Source organism: Microcebus murinus, chromosome 1 (assembly GCF_040939455.1).
Source record: "Microcebus murinus isolate Inina chromosome 1, M.murinus_Inina_mat1.0, whole genome shotgun sequence".
NCBI classification, from domain to species: domain Eukaryota; kingdom Metazoa; phylum Chordata; class Mammalia; order Primates; family Cheirogaleidae; genus Microcebus; species Microcebus murinus.
This window is the reverse complement of record NC_134104.1, coordinates 144325004-144346287: the sequence shown is the minus strand read 5'-3', so window position 1 is coordinate 144346287 and position 21284 is coordinate 144325004. Positions and strand designations below refer to the sequence as shown.

The 21284-nt window shown below is 43.9% G+C and overlaps 2 pseudogenes; both read right to left on the bottom strand.

The window, feature by feature from the left end:
* Positions 1-1842: 1842 nt before the first annotated feature.
* On the bottom strand, positions 1843-10509 carry LOC109730982 (carbonic anhydrase 5B, mitochondrial pseudogene; annotated as a pseudogene).
* A 1190-nt stretch (positions 10510-11699) lies between these two features.
* Positions 11700-20266, bottom strand: LOC142870563 (APRG1 tumor suppressor candidate-like; annotated as a pseudogene).
* Between the last annotated feature and the right edge of the window lie 1018 nt (positions 20267-21284).

Below are 21284 nucleotides of genomic sequence, written 5' to 3'. Positions count from 1 at the left end.
AGCACTCCGTGGCGTCACCCGACAAAGGTCCGTACCTCGGGCCCCACATTGGGCACCACTTGTCCCGGCCCTCGGGACCTTCTGTTACTCTCGGGGGTCAAGGGGGACCTTGCCTGAAAGAGATGGGCGAGAGAAAGGAACGAGACCAAGCAAAGGGTTGTCAAGGTCTACTTGACTTGGATTTTTAGTAGGTTTTATATACAGAAACAAGGAAGTAGAAACAGAAAAATAGAGTGGGGGGATGATGAGGCTTGGGTGTGGGCCAATCAGCCCCAATCAGTGTCTTATTGGCATCGGAAGCTGTTTGTGATTGATCACTCAACCTCAACCTGGCAGGGGGTTGGGAACAATTGCAGGTAGCATGCCCTGGAGCAAGCACGTCATGGAATGCATTCTTCTCTGAACTATAGCTGGGGGGCTGGGTGCTATTTTCGTCTTATATTTTCCATGCGTAGGACAAGTCAGGACAAGTCGTTGGAATGTGGAGGGTCTTAGTCTCCAACAGCAGCCATCCAAAAAGTGAGGGTCTGCTGGCCTGATCTCAGGATGTGTGTACAGATGAAATGGCTTTATTTTCCTAGTAATTGCTACCACATAGTCTACTCAGAAGCAGTCTCTCTGAATCATATCCCAGTACAATTCCATAGCTTTTCCATCAGTTTCTCAACAGCATTATTTTGTTGGTAAGACTTTGTCTTGTTATTTTAAAACCTCAAACTCATTCATTAAAAAGCAGTTTTCTTTTTTTTTTTTGTAGAAAATGTTATCATTTTATTATATACAAAGTTATACAAATAATGCAAAATAGTGCTATAGACTCTTAGATTACTAGTCCTTTGAAAAATATTTCTTAAAGAACATGAATGAATTCTAAGTTATAGGTCCTTTAAACATTTTCCTTAAAATGTTCTCCATTTACTTTCTATATGCTCAAGCCATTAAGTAAAATATTTGATCTTCAGAAATGCAAAAGGATTTCCAGATATAGTAAAAATCTTTTTTTTCTTATCTGGATTGTCAGTGTTTGTGCCTTACCACTTGCTAAACATTTTGTTTACAATCTCTGCTTATAAACTCTATAAAACTGCCAATTGATATAAACATAAAAAGATAGCTCAAAAATGTCAGACATGAAAAGACATTACAATTATCAACAAGTTGCTGTAAGAGAAACTTGTGTCTCTTGTTAGTACTTCAGTGATAAACATCATTATCAATCAAAGTAAGAATTTGTTTACCAAATAGCTCTCTGCAAAGACTGATTAAGCACTCCCATGCCAAGAAATGCACATGTATAAATATTACTGAATGCAGGCATTTAGAATAGTCTAGCTAACAAATTTTTAAAAGCTAATAAGTATTAAAGCAAAATACCGTGTTTCCCCCAAAATAAGACAGGGTCTTACATTTATTTTTCCTCAAGAAGACACCCTAGGGCTTATTTTCAGGGGATGTGTTATTTTTCGTAAGTACGGTATAACAATCTACATTTATTCAAGTATAGTTAGGTCGTCTTCTTCTGGAACAACATCCTAACTCTCCAAACCCCGAATTCCATCCTGAATTTCTTGCAACTCTATTTGCTTTAGAACCATTGGCCCCAATCTCTCATGTCAAGCAATAGAGCTCTCATGGGGCAGATGAGAAGGGCTGCTTGTCTTCTTTACCGCTCTGTGACGAAATGCATGGGTTGTGCAGATACGCTGCATAGCCACGCCCATTACTAGGTCTTATTTTCAGGGTAGGCTTATATTGCGCAAATGCTTAGAAATCCTGCTAGGGCTTATTTTATGGGTAGGTCTTATTTTCAGGGAAACACGGTACTGCCTAGATATGAATGTTTCAGGGGGTTGCTTGGCTGGTTGCAGGCTTGGGTTTTGCTTGCATATTCAGCACACAATCGTGGCGGAAGGATGAGCAGATGGTGTGATTCATCAGGGGCTGAAGGGGGTGGAAGTTGTCCACCATTCTTTTCTCTTTCTCCCCCTAGAAGTGAAAAGCAGGGTCCGAAATTGCTCAAGCTGATCATGATCAACCTCTATTGGCTTCTTCTTAATGATCTAGGTGATGGACTCGGAGAGGGTTGAGGTAGTTAGAGAGCCTGAGTAGGTCCAATAATCTGGCAGGTGGGCATCAGGCAGGAATGGTCAAATGGCCCAAATTCCACAAGGGCATCCTTGTGCTTAATTGATGGCAGAGCATCCACCAATTTCTGTAGCTCTTTATGATGTTTGCCTACCTTTAAAAATACTCCTATCACAGCCAAATCATTTTCTTCCAGTGCTGCATCCATACCCCCCCCCCAGTGAAAACGGAACTGCTTCAATTGGTAGTTGTGTTCCAGGGGTCCTCCCTGGATCGCTGATTTATCTGCAGAATCTTCAAATTCCACGAGGAAAGAGTGCCCATTATTCTAGACATGAAGATAGGTGGTTGGGTCATAAGAGATGGGGAGCAGTTTTAAGCCAGGGTCATAAACACTGTCTCTCCACCCAATGTTGATAGGCAACTGTCGACCACCTGCCAGAGCCAGGTCCACACTCTCCCAGAGTGGGTGCAAGGTTCAGTTCCAGGTTTCATAGGTGCAAGTAGAGAGGCTGCGGTACCCCTATTCCAATTCACCCCTAGTCCTTCCCTACCACCACCCTGGGCTCTGGTAACATCAGTAAAGGTCATCAGCAAGCTGATAGCTGGGCACAACCAAAGAACAATAAATATATCAGCTTTCCCTTTTTATAGCCACCTAGAAACTTTATGGCCAATTATATTGAGGGCCTCTTCCATAGGCTCAAGGGAGAAAAATCCAAAGAGTATCTCTCCGTCTGTCCTTCCCCATGGGCAGTAAAAAAAAAAGAAGATAGACTATCTTCATGAATACTGCACTCTCTCCCAAAAGTGCCCTCTTTGTAGTTCCAGTGCCTCCAAAAGTAAGGCCCACAAAGTCAGTTCATCCTCTCTTGTTCTTGGGGCACATGGCATCTAATGCCAACAGTCAGGTTTTCTTTGGAATTAACCCTAAAAAACTTAACAGGGCTCCTAACGCTACAAAATATATATCTCCAACTATTTGGTTGAATCAGCACCTTACATGAGCCTGTTACAAAATGATGACATGCAGCTTTATACACTGACAAGGAAAGATACCTGCAGCCTATAAAAGGGTAAGAACTCAGGTTCCTTAACAACATACCCAGTATGATCTGGCTATATGTAAATGTTCATGCATCTACATTTATACATGCATAAGAAGAGATTTGGAATTTCACTCCAAATGTCAATGATGGTTATAGTTAAGATTTAAGGGGTTCTTGCCTGTCTACCTACCTAACCGTTAGTCCTGTTTGAATTGTCCACAGAGAGCCAGCAGTGGATGTAGAAGATGCTACGCCCAGAAAGCTGAAGTCACTAGTCAAAGTTGGAAATAGGGAAATCATATCAGGAGCAGTGCATGCAAAGCTATCTTGCCTCCAAATGAGAAGGAAACTTGACCTTTGCCCAACAGGGAAAGAAAGTGGAGCCAAGGACGGCCACGTTCTCATCTCTTGACAAGGCCTGTTTTACTGCCTTGACCTCTTCGAAGGGACTTTGCCAGCAGAGGTAAGGGGAGACCAGCTAATATAGAGAAGTAAGAAAACAGTCAATAGCCAGATGGCTCCTCACAGTATTTTCAAAGGAGGGAGAAAAAAATGAAAAGGGTGTAGAATGATCATTCACACCAGATAATCATTCTCTACGCGATTGGCACTTAGCTGAACGTACTTCTTGATTTCAATTCTTCAACAGTTGCCTGACCTTATTTTTTGTACATCAGACAAACTATAGTTTTACATGGTTCTGAAATCCAGAAAGTTCAAGGGAAGGGCAAATACTATCGCCAAACCTTCAACTATAATAGCAGGCAGAGATTTAAGTAAATACTTTCCCACTGAAGTATTTCATAAGCCAAAAAGTCCAGCTGTTATTATTGGGTGCAATATTTCCAACCTTTTTCCATGCTCAAACAAGGTTTTGTTTTTTATTCAAGAGATCTAAATTTAGTGAAACTGCTTAAGTAAAAACTATCAATGTTAGAATAGATCTGTATACCATAATGCCAAATTTTAAAAACATCTCTCACCTCAATCTAAATATTAAAAGTAGCCTACTGCTAGTCAAAACATAAAAATGATATTTCTCGGAGGCATTTTAGGGCAATGGGTTAAGAGTGAGGGCTCTGGAGCTCATAATCCCAGTATAGCAGCTTGTCAGGTGTATTAGGCAACTCTGGCTGCTAGAACAAAATACCACGGACTGGGTAGCTTAAACAACAGAAATTTATTTTCTCACAGTTCTGGGGGCTGGAAGTCCAAGATCAAGGTGCTGTCAGGAGTGGTGTCTGGTTAGGACTCTCCCTTTGGGTTGCAGATGGCCACCTTCTCACTGTGTACCCACAGGACCTCTTCTTTGTGCTTGCAGAGAGAGAGACAGAGAGAGAGCACACTCTGGTGTCTCCTATAAAGACACTAATCCTATCAGACCAGGGCCCCACCCTTGCAATCTTAATAGATCTTACTCCAAGTATAGCCACATGGGTGTTGGGAGGACACACACATTCAGTCCATAGAATCAGATATGTGACCTTGAGAAGTTATTTAATCTCTCTAATCCTCAGTTTCCCCATTTGTTAACAGGGGATTACACCCAGAGGGTTGTTGTGAGGCCGAAATGTGATAAGCCTCTCTCCATATTGCAGAGTGTCCATCACATGGAAAGCAATTGATAAATGTTAGCAACTGAATGCCATTGTGATTGTGCTATTTATTCCACTCTTGTAAAAGAAAAAAAAAACTCAAAACACTATTGTTTAGGTGGCTTCATTTTTAAGTGGGCCACTTTAGAGTCTTCCCTGGCTTAAAAGTTTAAGACTACAAGCTCCCCAGTATTTCAGGTGCCTCTTGTGGAGGGCTGGAGAGGTGAGTCACGACTCAAACCACCATGACCTCAGTCTCACACCGGTGGCCCGAGCCATTCAGCTCCTTTCTCAGGGCTCTCTCTGCAATAGTTTCAGTAAACTGTCAAGTCCACGTCTCATCAGCTTCTCAGATGCGAGCCATCGGATGGAGACTCCAGAAACATCATCTTTGTTAATTTCCTCAAGGTCCCACCCACTGTTTTCACGATTTAAATGTTGTGGGATTTTAAGGTATTGCCGTCGTGTGGGTGCATATACACACACACATGCAGGTAAGAGAGAGTCACTTCAGTATCATTCAGAAGCAATGGAACAGTCACAAAAAATACTGTGTTTCACCAAAAATAAGGCCTACCCATAAAATAAGCCCTAACAGGCCGGGCGAGGTGGCTCACGCCTGTAATCCTAGCACTCTGGGAGGCTGAGGCGGGCGGATTGCTCGAGGTCAGGAGTTTGAAACCAGCCTGAGCAAGAGCGAGACCCCGTCTCTACTATAAATAGAAAGAAATTAATTGGCCAACTAATATATATAGAAAAAATTAGCTGGGCATGGTGGCACATGCCTGTAGTCACAGCTACTTGGGAGGCTGAGGCAGAAGGATTGCTTGAGCCCAGGAGTTTGAGGTTGCTGTGAGCTAGGCTGACTCCACAGCACTCACTCTAGCCTAGGCAACAAAGCGAGACTCTGTCTCAAAAAACAAAACAAAACAAAACAAAACAAAAAAATAAGCCCTAACAGGATTTCTAAGCATTTGCACAATAGAAGCCCTACCTGAAAATAAGACCTAGTGATGGGCGTGGCTACGCAGCGTGTGTGCACAACCCATGCATTTCGTCGCAGAGCGGTAAAGAAGACGAGCAGCCCTTCTCATCTGCCCCATGAGAGCTCTGTTGTTCCACATGAGAGATTGGAGCCAATGGTTCTAAAGCAAATAGAGTTGCAAGAAATTCAGGATGGAATTTGGGGTTTGGAGAGTTATGATGATGTTCCAGAAGAAGACGACTTAACTATATTTGAATAAATGTAGCTTGTTGTACCTTACTTAAAAAAAATAACACGTACCCTGAAAATAAGCCCTGGGGTGTCTTCGTGAGGAAAAATAAATGTAAGACCCTGTCTTATTTTCGAGGAAACACGGTAAGTACCTGGAATTGAACGTATCAGAAGTTGGCTGCATCATAGTAGAGTGAGTCTAAAAACCTGGAATGGAGAGCTGGGGGTGTGGAAGGGGGGCAGAGATGAAGTTTCTAGAGAAATGGAAGGGCAGTTCTAGCTTATTCTGTGCCTTGTTTTAGGTAGGCCTAGTGTACTCCAAACTCTGAGTAGATGCCATATGTCTTCAGGGAAGGGTAAGCTGTTGAACAAGGATTCTAATCCTAGTTTTCAGAGTGAAAGTCTTGGGCCCTTTCTGCTCTTTGACACCCACATAAGACGAGCCTTCTCATGCCTTTCCCTAGAAATTTTTCAAGTTTAAGCCTAGGACCTCTTGCGCTTGAAGCTGCAAGATAATACATGTTATATATAAACTCTGCTGTAGCCATTTTATTCAAAACCATGAAGAGGAGATAAATAATATTAATATATAATGAGACTAGGGTGTCCCTGAATTAAATTCAGTGACAGGGAGGGCCCCAAGATCCCTGACATGAAAGCAGGTGAACCAGCTGATGCACAGAGCCGGGGTTGAGGAGGTAAGAGTGATTCCGAGACCAGGGGCCAAGAGAGCCAGCCCGTGTTGCAGCCATCCTTCCCGGAGGCAGGCTTACCCCCTGGGATAGGGCTGGGTACATGCGTCTGTGTCGGCGACACTAGGAGCCAGCCACAGTAGCTGAGGTGCAATGGGAAGTAGAAGGTAGGTCCTCCTTCCTCACACCCCAAAGCCCACTGGGACTGGGGAAGGGTCTCTGCCAGCGGTTGCAAAGGCAGCAGGAGCAGGGCACTAAGCCCTCGGTCACATGCCTGGGACATGAGTGGGGTAGGGTGCACGCAGGCATTGTGGCATCCTCTACCGTGCCTCAGGTAGAGGTTCTGGCTCCAGAGGCAAGGTGGAAAGAATAGATCTTTAGGGGCTATAACATGCATGGAGCTGTCATTTCCTATGGTTACAATGCCTTCCTCTGGAATACCTCCTGAAGGACGTGCCTGAGACTGATTTACAGTTAACTATTTTTTTTTTTTTTACAAGTAGAGGGGGCATACTCTAAAATAATGATCACTTTATGAAAAGGACACCTGCACTTGAATGTTTATAGTAGCACAATTCACAATTGCAAAGCTGTGGAAACAACCCAAGTGCCCATCAATTCATGAGTGGATTAATAAAATGTGGTGTATGTATGCCATGGAGTACTACTCAGCTTTAAGAAACAACGGTGATATAGCACCTCCTGTATATTCCTGGATACAGCTGGAACCCATTCTACTAAGTGAAGTATCTCAAGAATGGAAAAACCAGCACCACATGTACTCACCAGCAAATTGGTATTAACGGATCAACACCTAAGTGGACATATAGGAGTAACATTTATCGGGTGTCGGGAGGTGGGAGGGGGGAGGAGGGGATGGGTGTATACAACCACAACGAGTAAGATGTGCAACGTTTGGGGGATGGACATGCTTGAAGCTCTTACTCGAGGGGGGAGGGGGCAAGGGCAATATAAGTAACCTTAACACTTGTACCCCCATAATACGCTAAAATAAAAAAAAATAAAAATAATAAAATAAAATAATGATAAAAACTATAGTATAGTAAATGCATAAACCAGTAACATAGTTGTTTATCAAGTATTATATACTATACAATTTTATGTGCTGTACTTTTTATACAACTGGCAACAGAGTAGGTTTGTTTATAGTGGCTTTACCACGAACAGATGAGTAATGTGCTGCACTACAATATTATGATGGCTATGACATCCCTAGGCCATAGAATATTTTCAGCTCCATTATAATCCATGGACCACTGTCATATATGCCATCTGTCGTTGATGGAAACGTCACTATGAGGTTCATGACTGTGTTCAAAAAGAAATTTTAAATGTAAGCAACTGACACTATATGTCCAATCTGCTGCCCAATTCAGCCCCCTGTCACCAGAAGTCTTAAGAAAATTGGACCCACACGGGCCTGAGAGACAGGGCTCATGCTGTCCTCCCTTTGGGCTCTCAGCTCATCTAAATTGCCTTCTAGATTGTGACAATGTGAGGTTCTTTCCATATTTCAAATATGCTTAAGAGATGAACTTGGAACGAATTTAGAATTGAAAGCATTTTGTGGGAAGTGCCTAGACAGCCCTATTGATTTTGTTTTTCTCTCTGTGCCCATGAGCATCCACCCTTCCCCTCCGTTGTGACCACAATTCATCAGGCTCCAGCACTAAACGTAGCCTTCTCCTCAAGCCAATGAAGGGAGGGCAGGGTGAGCGGAGGCTCCACCCTCAACAGAAGACAGTCAGTGTTCTTAGCTGCCGAGACAGCCTCCACCAAGACAGGCTCTCTGGGCTTGTCCCCTCTTCCAACAGCCCTCTTCCACGAAACCTTCCATTCTCTAAAAGCCCTGCCCTCTACAAGTGTGTGAGCAAGAGCGGACATCACCCAGACCAGGGGTGACAGAGCAAGAGGAGAGAACACAGCAGGAGCTGGGCCATCCCACCACTGTGTTCTGATCCTAGCTCTGCCCCTGACAAGTCATGGAACACTGGGAATTTCTCTACCTCCCTGCAGCTGTTTCCTCATCTTTAAAGCAACTTCTGGTAGTGGATATTTGACAGTCTCGTTGGTGGCCCAATATTCCCCCCCCCACCCCGTTAGGTCCACCCACTCATAAATGGGATTGGTGCCCTTATAAAAGAGGCCTGAGGGAGCTCGTTTGCCCCTTCCACCATATAAAGACAGCAAGAAGGCGTCATCTATGAACCATAGCGTGAGCCCTCGCCAGACGCTGAATCTGACAGCACCTTGATCTTGGACTTCCCAGCCTCCAGAACTGTGAGAAACAAATACCTGCTGTTTAGAAGCCATGCAGTCTGTGGCAATTTGTTGTAACAGCCCAAATGGACTAAGACACAGAAGATGTGAAATAGTGATGCATATTCTCAAGTAACTGCAATAAATCATGCACCAGCATTTATTTTTCCTGACGAGAACTGCAGCACAATGAATTTAGTGGCTAAGAAGTTGATTTTCTGAATAACCAGGACTTAATGGCCAGGTGCCCCAATTGGAGGCTCATCACAAAAGCTAGTAAATGACCACAGACAACACCAAGTAGCCAATCCCCAGGTGCATGGTAGGCCCTCAGTATATTACTATGGGCAAGCCCAAGGGCTCAGGGTTTTCTGCCCCGGCTTCCATCCATCTCACTATATGAAGGGGAATATAATCCTGCCTCTCACAAACTCAGATGCTCTTAAAGTACTATGTATTTTGCCTCTGAAGTTAATTTTTTTAAAAAAACAACATGTATGCTATTTTATTCTGTGTATGACATTGATATTAAGCAATTTGATACATTTTTACTACAAATACTGATATTTAAAGGAAATATAAATCAGATTAATCATCTGTGATCACCTAAGAGCAAATGAAACTCTTTGCTTACTTTGTAGTCTCTGATTGGAAGGTCGGCAAATTTCGTGAATCGCGCAAACAAGGAAAGGAACGTGTAGCAGGAGCTATTGATGCCCCATGCAGATGGCCTCAGCATGTGACATTTCTGTGCATGTGGCCTGACTTCCAACAGCCAGCACCTGTGACTCTCTGCCCAAAGGCCTCCCGATTGGCCAAAGCACATGGCAGGCCAGAAATGCTAGAGAATGAATACCTTCCTGGGGCAGCCCTCAACCGATGAATAAACCCCTTCACTGCCTTCCCCACCAGCAGGAAGCTCTGAGCTGCATATTCCACACTGACTTGCAGGGTCTGTCAGTGGGATTGAGCTCTGGTTGCCCACAGTGGAAACTTGCTCAACAACACACTCCATCAAAGTCCTTCCTCGTTCCCTGAATGGTGACCCTCGAACGATCAGTTTTCAATTAAACCACTTGCACTTGAATCCTTGCCTCAGGTGCTGCTTCTGGGGAATGCAAACTAAGACAGGGACCTGTGGAATTCAAATATCAAAAAGTCATTGAAAAGGCAAAGAGACAAATCAACAAGGACCTCCAGCAATTGTGGACAGGGCTATTGTGATTCTACACTTCCTAGTACCAAGTCCTTTTACTACTGACATCTCTTTCAGCAGAACTTTGCCATCTTCCACCAACATGACATTTTGAACTTTGGGCATGAAGGTTTGTCATTCCCAAGTTCATTTATTAATTAGCCCAGCTTGCCCAAGTCCAAGTGTGAAGGAAGCATATTAATTCAAGCAGCAGTTAGGAGCTGCCCCCCAGGTTCTTCCAGGGCCAGATATCCCAGCTCTGCGTGACGTGGAAACCTCAGCCTCTGCAGGGTACCCGGCTCTCAGCAGACAAGCTCAATCTGCCCAAGAACCAGGAGGAAGATGCAGCAGATAGATGCACAAGGACAGTGGGAGGTACAGCCTGCACGGGACCCATCTTTCCCAGGGGGGACTCCTTGCCTGCGACTCACTTGCAGGTCAGGAAGTTGTTTATTTATTAAGAAAAAGAAAAGAACACTTCTGAGTGACCCTCTCATGGCACGCCAAGCCCCGTTTGCTGTACTTTGCCTCTTCTATGAAAACCCTGGTTCAAAACAAGGTAGAAGCACACCCCTCTAAGACGCAGCATGCTCCTTTAGGGTGAGATCATCTACAATCTTTTAGATATTTTTTTGGTTACAAAACTTATACATGTATTTGTGTATCGAAAAACACTTATAAAATAACCAGAGGTCCCTCTAACTCAGCTGGCCCTGAGTGATGACATGAAGAGTTCGAAACTCTAGAAGAATTTACAAGAAGGATACTGGGTGGCTCACAGAATGGGGGAAGAAAGCTCCAGGCCAGGCTTCCAGGAACAAGGCCCCAAAGCTCGCCACGGTGCTGGTGTGTTAGAAACTGTCCCTGCCACCACGACGCACTACAGTCCATAGCCACTGCCTGCTGCAGCAGGAAACAGCTCCGCTTCTGTGTCAGGAATTTGACCTTGCAGCCCCCTCTGCCGGAGGAGTAAATGCCCTGTCCCCTCCCACTCCAGGTGACTTGATAGAGGCTTTATCATGTGCCTGCGCTGCAAGGAAGGCTGGGAAAGTAAGTGCAGCATTTTCAGATCTGAGAGGGGGATGTGATCTTTGGCTCTCATTCAGACTGAATGGCCAAAGTCGACCCCTATCCTCTGACCCCGATGTAACCCCTATTAACACTTCGAATGTATCCTTCCAGCCCTTTTATGCATATGCACGCGCACACACACATGATCTTGGAAAATGGTTTTTGCAAGAATGAAATGATATCATAAATATTATTCTGCAACTTAATTTTTCCACTCAGTATATTTCATGGATACTTTTCTATGTTCATATATATATGTGTGTGTGTGTGTGTGTGTGTGTGTGTGTGTGTGTGTGTGTATAGATTTAACTTGTTCTTTTTAACTGCAGTGTAATATTCCACAGGATGAAGTACCATCGTTGAACTAGTCCTCTGTTGATGGGTATATAAGCTAGGGCCAATATCTTACTGTTAACATAACAAACCACGCTAGAACATCATGCCAGTGCACGTGGTTTTCTTTTTTTCACACTGACGCTGTCATTTCTGTGGGAACAGGTTGCTAGAGGTGGGCAGCTAGGTCACACAGGCTGCAAGGACCATGGTCATCAGCTGACTGCCATGCAATGGGGATAAGGCAACCAGCAACCACTCAATGTAAAGATGCTGGATTGAACTGAACTTCTGCATTCCAGGGACATTTCTTGCCAGGAAATGAGATAGTTCTGGATTCAGAGCTGTCCTCAGCCCAGCCAGAGCCAGGGCAGTGCTGACCCTGGGCTCTCCTAATTTTGTTTTTCAGGCATCCCTTTGGCACCAGCTTCTTAGGCGTGCAGCCCCATCACGTGCTTCTTCCTCTTCCTCTTCCTCCTTCCAGACGCTGTGATTCCATGTGAGAAAGACCCCCAAGGGAGCGTCTGGGGGCCTGGTCTGCAGCCCGGATCTGCCAGTAACTGGGATTGAGTCAGTCCCGTCTCGCCTCCGAACTTCAGTTTTCTTATCTTTAAAAAATAAGAGACCTGGGCTAAATTCGTGGTTTTCTGTGTTCTGCCAAGACTGGTGTCCCACAGAGGTAGCTTGGGAACCGCTTCAGAACTTAAGGAATTAAGAGGGCGGGAAGGCAGGGCCTGAGCCTCATGAGCTCTGCTAGGAACCTTGTTGTGTCACGGCGCTTTGTGTAGACTTTCATCTGAACCAGGGGTTCTACTCCTAAAGGAAAATTGAAAACGATTCAGTGTGAGTGAGGACTTTTATGTTCCAAGCCACAGAGATCCCCCTCTTCAGTGGTTTGAGGGGGGAAAATTGATGGGGGATGGTTATTGGTTCGTATCATTGAAACCCAATGGATACTGACTCCCAGCACAGCTCAATCCAGGAGCTCAAATATCATCAAAACACAGTCTTGTTTCTTCTCATTGCTTTGCTGTTCACAATGTTGGCTTCATTCTTAGGTTCCACATGGCTCCAAAATGACTGCCAATACCATTAGGCCTATATCCTCCCAGGTTTAAGTACTGCAGAACAGATCATGTGTCTCTGTCTCAACAGTCCCATAAAAAGAACAACATATCTTATTATTTCAGGTTGAGTCAAATTCTATCTCTTGAACCAATCGCTGTAGCCGGGAGAATGTGATAACCGGATTGGCCTGGATGAACTCATATGGCTGGTGGAGCTAAGGGTGGAATCAACCTTACCCAACACACATTGACTAAAGGTGGGACAGGAGGGGATTCTCTAGAAGAAAATTGTGTTACTATTACCCAATGCTGAGTAGCCAAAAATCAATGCACATGAAACCATGCACATGCATTTATTCAACAAACCCTCAAGATAATGAACACCTCTAAGAAAGGATCTGCATGCCCTGGAGATACAATAATAAATAAATTACAGTCCCCATGCATCGAGTGGTGGGCCAGAGGCCACTGCAGGTCAACAAGGCCATCAGTTGGGAAGAATACCAGGCCACAGAGTGGAGGACAGTAAGGATAACTGGAAACCTCCAGCACCCTACCTCTGTCTGTCACCACATCCAACCACGACAAACTTCAGGGAGTAATAGTTGCTGCTTCACTTCTGCCTTCTAAAGCTTGTGCAAATTCCTCTTTGACCAACTCTAACTTGAGACACCGAGGGAAGGGGGTCCTGGGAAACTTAACTCCAACTTAAGCAACTTGACGTAGAACAAACAACAACAGAATCTATTCACCACTATCTCCAAGTTGAGCTTTCTAATACGCTAAATAAAATATGCTTGTCAACTTGGCATCTGGCAAACACTTACATTAGTGTTTTGTATGAAACAACAATGAAATGTTCGGGTCATCTTTAATTAAATACTCAGACTAATCTTAGGTAGCCACCAAACACTTGCTCATTACCTGTAATTATGAGTTAGGATCTACAGAAATAAAAAGTATGAAAATAACTTTAAAAAATGATTTGTGTGGCCGGGCGCTGTGGCTCACGCCTGTAATCCTAGCTCTCTGGGAGGCCGAGGCGGGCGGATTGCTCAAGGTCAGGAGTTCAAAACCAGCCTGAGCAAGAGCGAGACCCCGTCTCTACTATAAATAGAAAGAAATTAATTGGCCAACTGATATATATATAAAAAATTAGCCGGGCATAGTGGCGCATGCCTGTAGTCCCAGCTACTCGGGAGGCTGAGGCAGAAGGATCACTGGAGCCCAGGAGTTTGAGGTTGCTGTGAGCTAGGCTGACGCCATGACACTCACTCTAGCCTGGACAACAAAGTGAGACTCTGTCTCAAAAAAAAAAAAAAAAAAAAATGATTTGTGAAACAAATACATGTAGTAAACCCAGATATAGTATGTGTAAATGATTAACTTTGAATAATATTTCCCCATTATTGATATGAAATAATTATTAATAAGTTTAAGATATATTTTATTTTTATTTCTAAAAATTTGATAAGTCTTTTAAAACATGTACCTAAAATTGGTGGTCTGTTTGCTCATCTAACATCCATTCAGTTGCCTGTGGATGCTGAACTCTTGACAAATACTAGTCTAAAGGTCGTATGAAAGAATGAAGAAACTTGGCCACATCTTTGTTCCAGAATTTTAAGATGTGGGTAGGCTGTTTGTCCTCCAGGAACTTGTATCCTTCTTCTGTGTGTAAATGGTTTTTGTCTTGTCTTTACTTTCTTTTTCTTTCTTTTGGTTGTAGCTGTTTTACTTGGTTTGACTTTGTGGGTTTTTTTGTTTTTGTTTTTCTAATGGAATGTTTCCATTACATCTCTCTGGTTCAGACAGGGCAAATCCCATCAGAAGCCTCATCTCTCCATCCATGAAGCCATGAGCACCAAAACTTCAGGAATGCACAGTCTGCTACATGCCATAACTATGGCTCAGAACGCACTCTCCCGTTCCAGTGCTGATTTTTCATTGTAGGGTGCTGTGGGCATGTTTGGTGAAGAAAGGCGATAGAGAGGGTGTGTTTGGTGTGGCAAAGATGATGCACTTGAACACAGGACATCGATGTGGGGAGGTAGAGGCACTTCTAGGTCACCAAGACACTAACAGTCACATTTAGGAGAGAGAGGGCTTAGGGAAGGAGGGCAAACTGCACACACAAGATACACATTTAAAAAAAATAAAATAAAACAAAGGACAATGTACATCAAAGCCCAAAGCCAATAATATCAGAAGTAAAGTCTTTCCCAAAAGGGCTTCCTGGGTTTGAAGCTCAGCACCAACATTTACCTAGGAGAACCCAGGGGGAAAGAAGGAGGTGGTCATGGAAAGTAAGATCAGGATAGTAATCTCCCAAGAGTAATCTCTTTCTCAAATTTATCATGGGAATTTGACATCAAAATACTCTGGCTTATATTTATTGAGCATTTATTATGTGCCAAGTGTTTTGGTTATTTATTTAAATATTAAATAAATATTATTTAAAACAACCACTTTATTAAATCTTATACTTTTGTGTGCAGGAATTTGGGCAGGGCTTGGCTGGGCAATTCGGTTCTGATTGCTATAGCATCGCCTGAGGTTACTCAGAGGTAGTCAGCCGGTGGCTGGAGGGTCCAAGACGGCCTCACCCACATCTCTGGTACCTTGGGAATGACTGAACTGCTGGGCTCAGCTGGAACTGCTGATCATGGCACACACACGTGGCCTCTGCCACATGATGCTCTCAGGGTAGTCGGACGTCTTGCATGGTGGCACTGGGCCCCCAGGGACAGTGTGTCAAGAGGCCTGAGTGAAAACTGCAAGTTTCTTATGAACCAGCCTCAGAAGTCCCAGAATGTCATTTCCACCTTACTCTGTTGGCCAAGCAAGTCGCCCAGGCCAGCCTAGGCTTAAGAGGAGGGAAATTAGACTCCATCTCTTAAGGGAAGGAGTAGCAAAGAATTTGCAGCCATCTTTAATCCAGGACACCAATACGTGCTTTGCATGCATGACCTTGCTTAGTCCTCCCAACAACCCTACGGCATAAGTGCTCTTATGGTACCCATTTAAGAGATGAGTAAATTAAGACACAATGAGGCTTCTTCTCCTGAACAAGGAACAGCAAAAAAAAAAAAAAAAAAAAGACATTTTGGCGAAGAAATGTGGTAAGGTCACACGCCTGTAATGTAAGACTTGGGTTCAACTCCAGCAGTCTGACTCCTGGACGCACCATGTACCAGGATTCTATGCCAAGCAAGACAGACACTGCCTGTATCCTACCATCGAGTATGAAAAGAAGAGCTATCTCTACAATGTTAGCCTGTCATTTGCACGATGAAGAAATGAATGCCTGGGATATCTAAGCCACCACTCCTCTGTGTGGCAGCACCCTGCACTGGTGGTGATCCTTCGAGTTAGGAGGCCGTGTGCTACCTTATGTCCTTTTGGCAAATGAAGAAATGGGCTCAGGAAATTTAAATGCCTTCTGCGAGACTACACAGCTGACACATGACTGAGCTGGTATCTGAAACCAGGATGGCCTCATCCCAAATCCCATGTTTCTCCCACCACTCTGGGCTGTCCGCTACATAACAGAGATTGAAGAGGCTCTACAGGGTCCAGAAATGAGGATGAGAGCTTGGCTTTTTCCTAATAATAGTTTCCAGATGAAATGGTGCATCTCCCATTAGACAGTTGCTAGCTGGTATGGGGTTCACTGAGATCCTCTTTCCAGATCTAACATGAGCATTTTTCACCCTTGGAAAGCCTCCAAGATAACAGAGCAAGGAGGAGGACAAACTCTACTTATCCATTCTGATGTTCGCTCAACTGTTTTGTGCCAATGCAGTTCTAGGCACTGGGCGTACATGAATGAAAAGGGTGGAGAGGGGTCTGCCCTCGAGGAGCTCTTAGTCTAGCACGGAAGGCAGAAGTGAAGCAAGCAGTTACAGTAGCGTAGTGAGTGCCACCAGAGCTGGTCACAGGGCTCTCATGCAGACGGGAAGTGGCTTAGCTTGGGTCCCTCCCACCCTCTGAAAGCAGAGCCTAAGACAGAGACTCACGCATGGGAGGTTTGTTTGGGAGGTGATCCCAGGAAGTAGGGGACTTAAGAGAGTGAGGAAAAGGCAATATAAGGTCAGGTATATCAAGGTCACAAATGGGGGCCTAGGGGTGTGATCCCATCAGAACCTCCTACAGAATGCATAAAATGACTCCAAGTTGTCCACTCCAGGGCTGCAGCCACAGCCACGGGTGGAATCAGAGGTGGGTCTGGTGGGTGTGGGTCAGGGCCCCAGAGGTGTCCGAGCATGCTGAGAAATGAACCTCTAAATTGAGACCAGAAGGATGAGTCAGGATCAGAGGAAAGGAAGCAAAGAGAAGGCGGAGAACATTCCGTTCAGAAAGAATAGGTGTTCAAGGGCAGGAGAGCAGGACCCTCTCATAGAAGTGAGAAAAAAATGACCTGAGCCTGGAAGAGAGAGAGCAAGAGAGAAGGTGGGGAGAGAGTGGGAAATGGGGCCTGGAGGGCCCGTAAACTTAGTGGAGGCTTCACCTGAAGGGCAGCAGGAGCCATTGAAAGGTTTTTAATAGGGGAGAGAAATGTTCAGATTTTCATTTCTAAAAATGGTTACTTTTCCCCCTCTGCAGGTAGGCCCCGGCAAACTTTTCCAAAGGAAGTGTGAGCATCAGAGTTGCAAACCAAACTTTCGCTACAACATACGGCATATGCGGTCTGCACACAGGGGCCTTCAAATACCAAGATATTCTTCTACAGGTGCAAATATAGCCTACAGATTGGTTGGAAGACTGAGCGTTAGTTACAGGCTCCTGTCCCAACTCTGGTCTCTAGAAATGAGACAAAATGTGGTTCTGATCCATAATAATGTTAGAAACCTGGAAGGGGTTTCTTATGGATAAGAAATCTTGAGAATTCCCTGAAATATGGAGGGCGGTCAAATCAGATTGTAAAAGGATCCCTGTATTGGAGCACACATGGGGGAGGACTCTTGCATAAAAGTGGAAGATGGGAGGCACCAGAGCCTGGGAGCAAGAGTGGCTCTGAGCACCTGATGGGAAATGAGCAAAATGACCTGAGCAGCATCTATCAAGTCAACAGGCCCTGTCCCCACTGACCCTTGGGCTAGGCAGCAGCAATAGAGGTGTCTGCTGCCATCTAGGAGCAAGGAGCATGGCCTTTATGACAGGAGCCAGGATAGCATCCCAGGGGGCTGGTGACACCGGGGAGGAATGAGGACCTCCCATACCAAGAAACCCTCCCCTGGGGGCTCTATGTCTGACTCTCACCCTCCATTCTGGAGGTGGACTGTAATAAACAGTCAAAGACAGGCTAAGGCTAACAGGGATCCCCAAACACAAGGATGATTCCTCAGTTAAGAATCCCCATGCAACCGCGGAAATCTAGCTCTGTGCAAGAGACACTCTTTTACCAAGTGCAGAACTTACACTTGAGGAAATAGAGCTGATAGCTGAGCTCATCTGAATAATTAATATACTCAAGGAGATGCAAGATTACCAAATTGCAAACATTATGAATGACATTTATTTTGCAAGTTAATTTAAAATTTGATGATCGAAAAAATTCAACCTACAGGCTGAGTATTAGAATGAACTGCCAAAGAGCAAATTTGTGAGTCATAAAATCAAGCCAAGGAAATCTTCCAGAATGTAACTAAAATGTTTTAAAATGTGAAACAGACGTCAAGAAATGTAGAATATAAATTGGACTTGACCAGAATTGAAAACATCTGCTCTTCAAAAGATACTGTTAGGAGAATGAAAACACAAGCCCAGACTTGGAGAATTGTTGCAAAACATGTATCTGTTACAAGCCTTGTATCCAGAATACATAAAGAACTCTCAAAACTCAATGATAGGAAAAGAAACAACACAATTAAAAATATAACAAACACTGAACTAGAGAAGGTATATAGATGATAAACAAGCACATGAAAACATACTCAATACTGTTAGTTACTAGGGAAAAACAATTAAAACCATAAGAGATTTGACACCACTACACACCTGTTAATATGGCAAAAATTTAAAAGACTGACCATACCAAGTACTGGTGAAGACATGGGGAATGGAATGCCCAGACACACCATTTGGAAAACAGTTTATCAGTGTCTTTTCTTTTTTTTTTTTTTGTTTTTTGTTTTTTGAGACCAAGTCTCACTGTCACCTGGGTTAGAGTGTCATGGCATCAGCCTAGCTCCCAGCAACCTCAAACTCCTGGGCTCAAGTGATTCTCCTACCTCAGCCCAGCTTCCCAAGTAGCTGGGACAAGAGGTACATGCCACCATGCCTGGCTAAGTGTTTTATTTTTAGTAGAGACAGTGTCTTGCTCTTGCTCAGGCTGGTCTCGAACTCCTGACCTCAAGCGATCCTCCTGCCTCGGTCTTCCAGAGTGCTAGGATTACAGGCGTGAGCCACCATGCCTAGCCAACAGTTTCTTTAAAAGTTAAACATATAAAAAAATTTTTTTTTTAAATTAAACATATACCTACCATATGATTTAGTCATTCCATTCTTAGGTATTTTTTCAAAGGAAAGAAAATATATGTCATACAAAGACTTGTCCACAAATGTTCACAGCAACTTGTAATAGCCCAAAACTAGAAACAACCCAAATATCCATCTATAGATGAATAGATAAATTGTGGCATATTCATATGATGGAATACTACTCAGTAATATGAAGAGATAAACATGCAATAACATGAATGGATCTCAAAATAATTATGCAGAGTGAAGGAAGACAGACAAAAAATAGTACATACTATACAATTCCATTTATGTAAAACTCTAGAAAATGCAACTAATCTGTAGTGACAGGATGCAATCAGTGGTTGTCTGAGATCAGAAGTGGGAGGAACAGGAGGACAGGAGGGATTGGAGGCAGGAATTGCAAAAGGGCAGGAGGAAACTTTTGGGAGTGTTGGATGTGGTCACCATCTTGAATGTGGTCATGGTTTCCCAGGTATAGACATGTCCAAACTTATCAAGTTGTATTCTTTAAATATCTACAGTCTGTGGTAGATCCATCATACTTTAGTAAGCCTATTACTAGGTAAGCGTATATATATATATATATATATATATATATATATATATATATATATATATAAAATGTCATTGTTTTCCAAATTTATTTGGCCATGACTGTTTTTCCCTGCTCCCCTATTACCCCAGTTTGCAGAACCATGGCAAGTGCAATGAGACAGACCTAGGGCTGACCCTGGCTCCACCCTCACAGTGGCTGTGTGTGCCCTTCAGTAGGTGATTAACACTTTCAGAGCCTTGATTTTCTTGTCTTTAAAATGGAGTTGTGGTCAGGAGTAAATTAGTGAATGCCAAATCCCTGCCACATGGTAGCTTCTTACAAACTTCAGTCCACCAATCACCCCCAAAATCAAACAAGTCATATTTGTGATTTCCCCAAGGTCACCAACTTTATTTTTAGCTAAAGACACCAGCATTCCGTCATCCGGAGTCCAAAGGTCCAAGGGGAAAGATGTTGAAATGCTGAGCGCTGCCCTGCAGGCCCATCTGCTCTGCATTAGCCAGGCTTCCTCTGTTTATTATTCCTCGTGTTAAATCTCCTCCAATTCTTGTGCGAAAAGTTCAGGCACACAATAACCTCTTTATCACATTTTCAAAATCTGGGCCTGCTCTGGGAAGTTTACACCTTTTTCTTGTTGCCATTGTTTGTGTGTGGGTTCAGATTTCTGAAAAGGGCATTTGCAGTACTTTGCTGAAGACGTTTATGTGTAAGCTTGATGCAGACAAATATTGCCAAAAAATGAAAATGAGATGTCGGAGGAATTAGAACCGCACCATGTGGGCCTTGTGTCATTCACCAGCCATGGGTGAGAAAGGAGGATCTTGGGCTCGGGCTGGTGGCCGGGAGCCTGGGGTTGGGCTGGACCCTCAGCCTCACACTCCTTTAGGGGTAGAAATCAAATAATTTTTGAAAAGAAGAACAGAAGCACGCCAATGTTGGTGAGTAGAATAGAAAGGTCACATATCTCTGTAAAACTAAATACATCATCATAATAACATTGGTTACCATTCATTGGGTATTATATGCTTCACCAAGTTCTATTTTATTTCAGCCTCATCACAACAAACCTGTGAGTTAGGTATAGAATAAGTGAGGACTCTTTCAGCTTTAAGTGACAGAAAATCCATCTCAAATCAGCTTACAACACAAAGGAATTTTTACTGGATACAGCGATTAAAAGTCCAGATTTAGTTCCGGCTTCAAAGGAAACTCGATCCAGCAGCTCCAAAAGATGTCTCCAAACACCAAAACTCTCTCCCTCTGCTGCCTGCCTTCCTATTGGCTTTCTAGAAATTCCAGGATTTCACACGGCGGCAAATTGCAGCTGTGCCAGATGTCACATTTTTACAGGAAAAGAGAGAACAAGCCCTGGAATTCACTCTCACTGGTTCAAAATGGCTCATGTGTCCATTGCTGAACAGAGCATGTGGGGGGGAGGAGGAAGTGAGTAAGAGGGGTTGATTGGACTAAGCCTTTGGGGTGGGGGCTCTGGGGGTACCCCACATCCAGGAAGTAGGGAAGGCAGCCAATCCCAGCCAAAGCCCCAGGCTGAGAAATGGGGAGAGATGATTTCCTATGGGACATAAAGGGGATAAGGTTGATCATAAAAGGGAAAATGGATGCTGAGGACACATCCAACAAATGCCTACAGTGTTCATT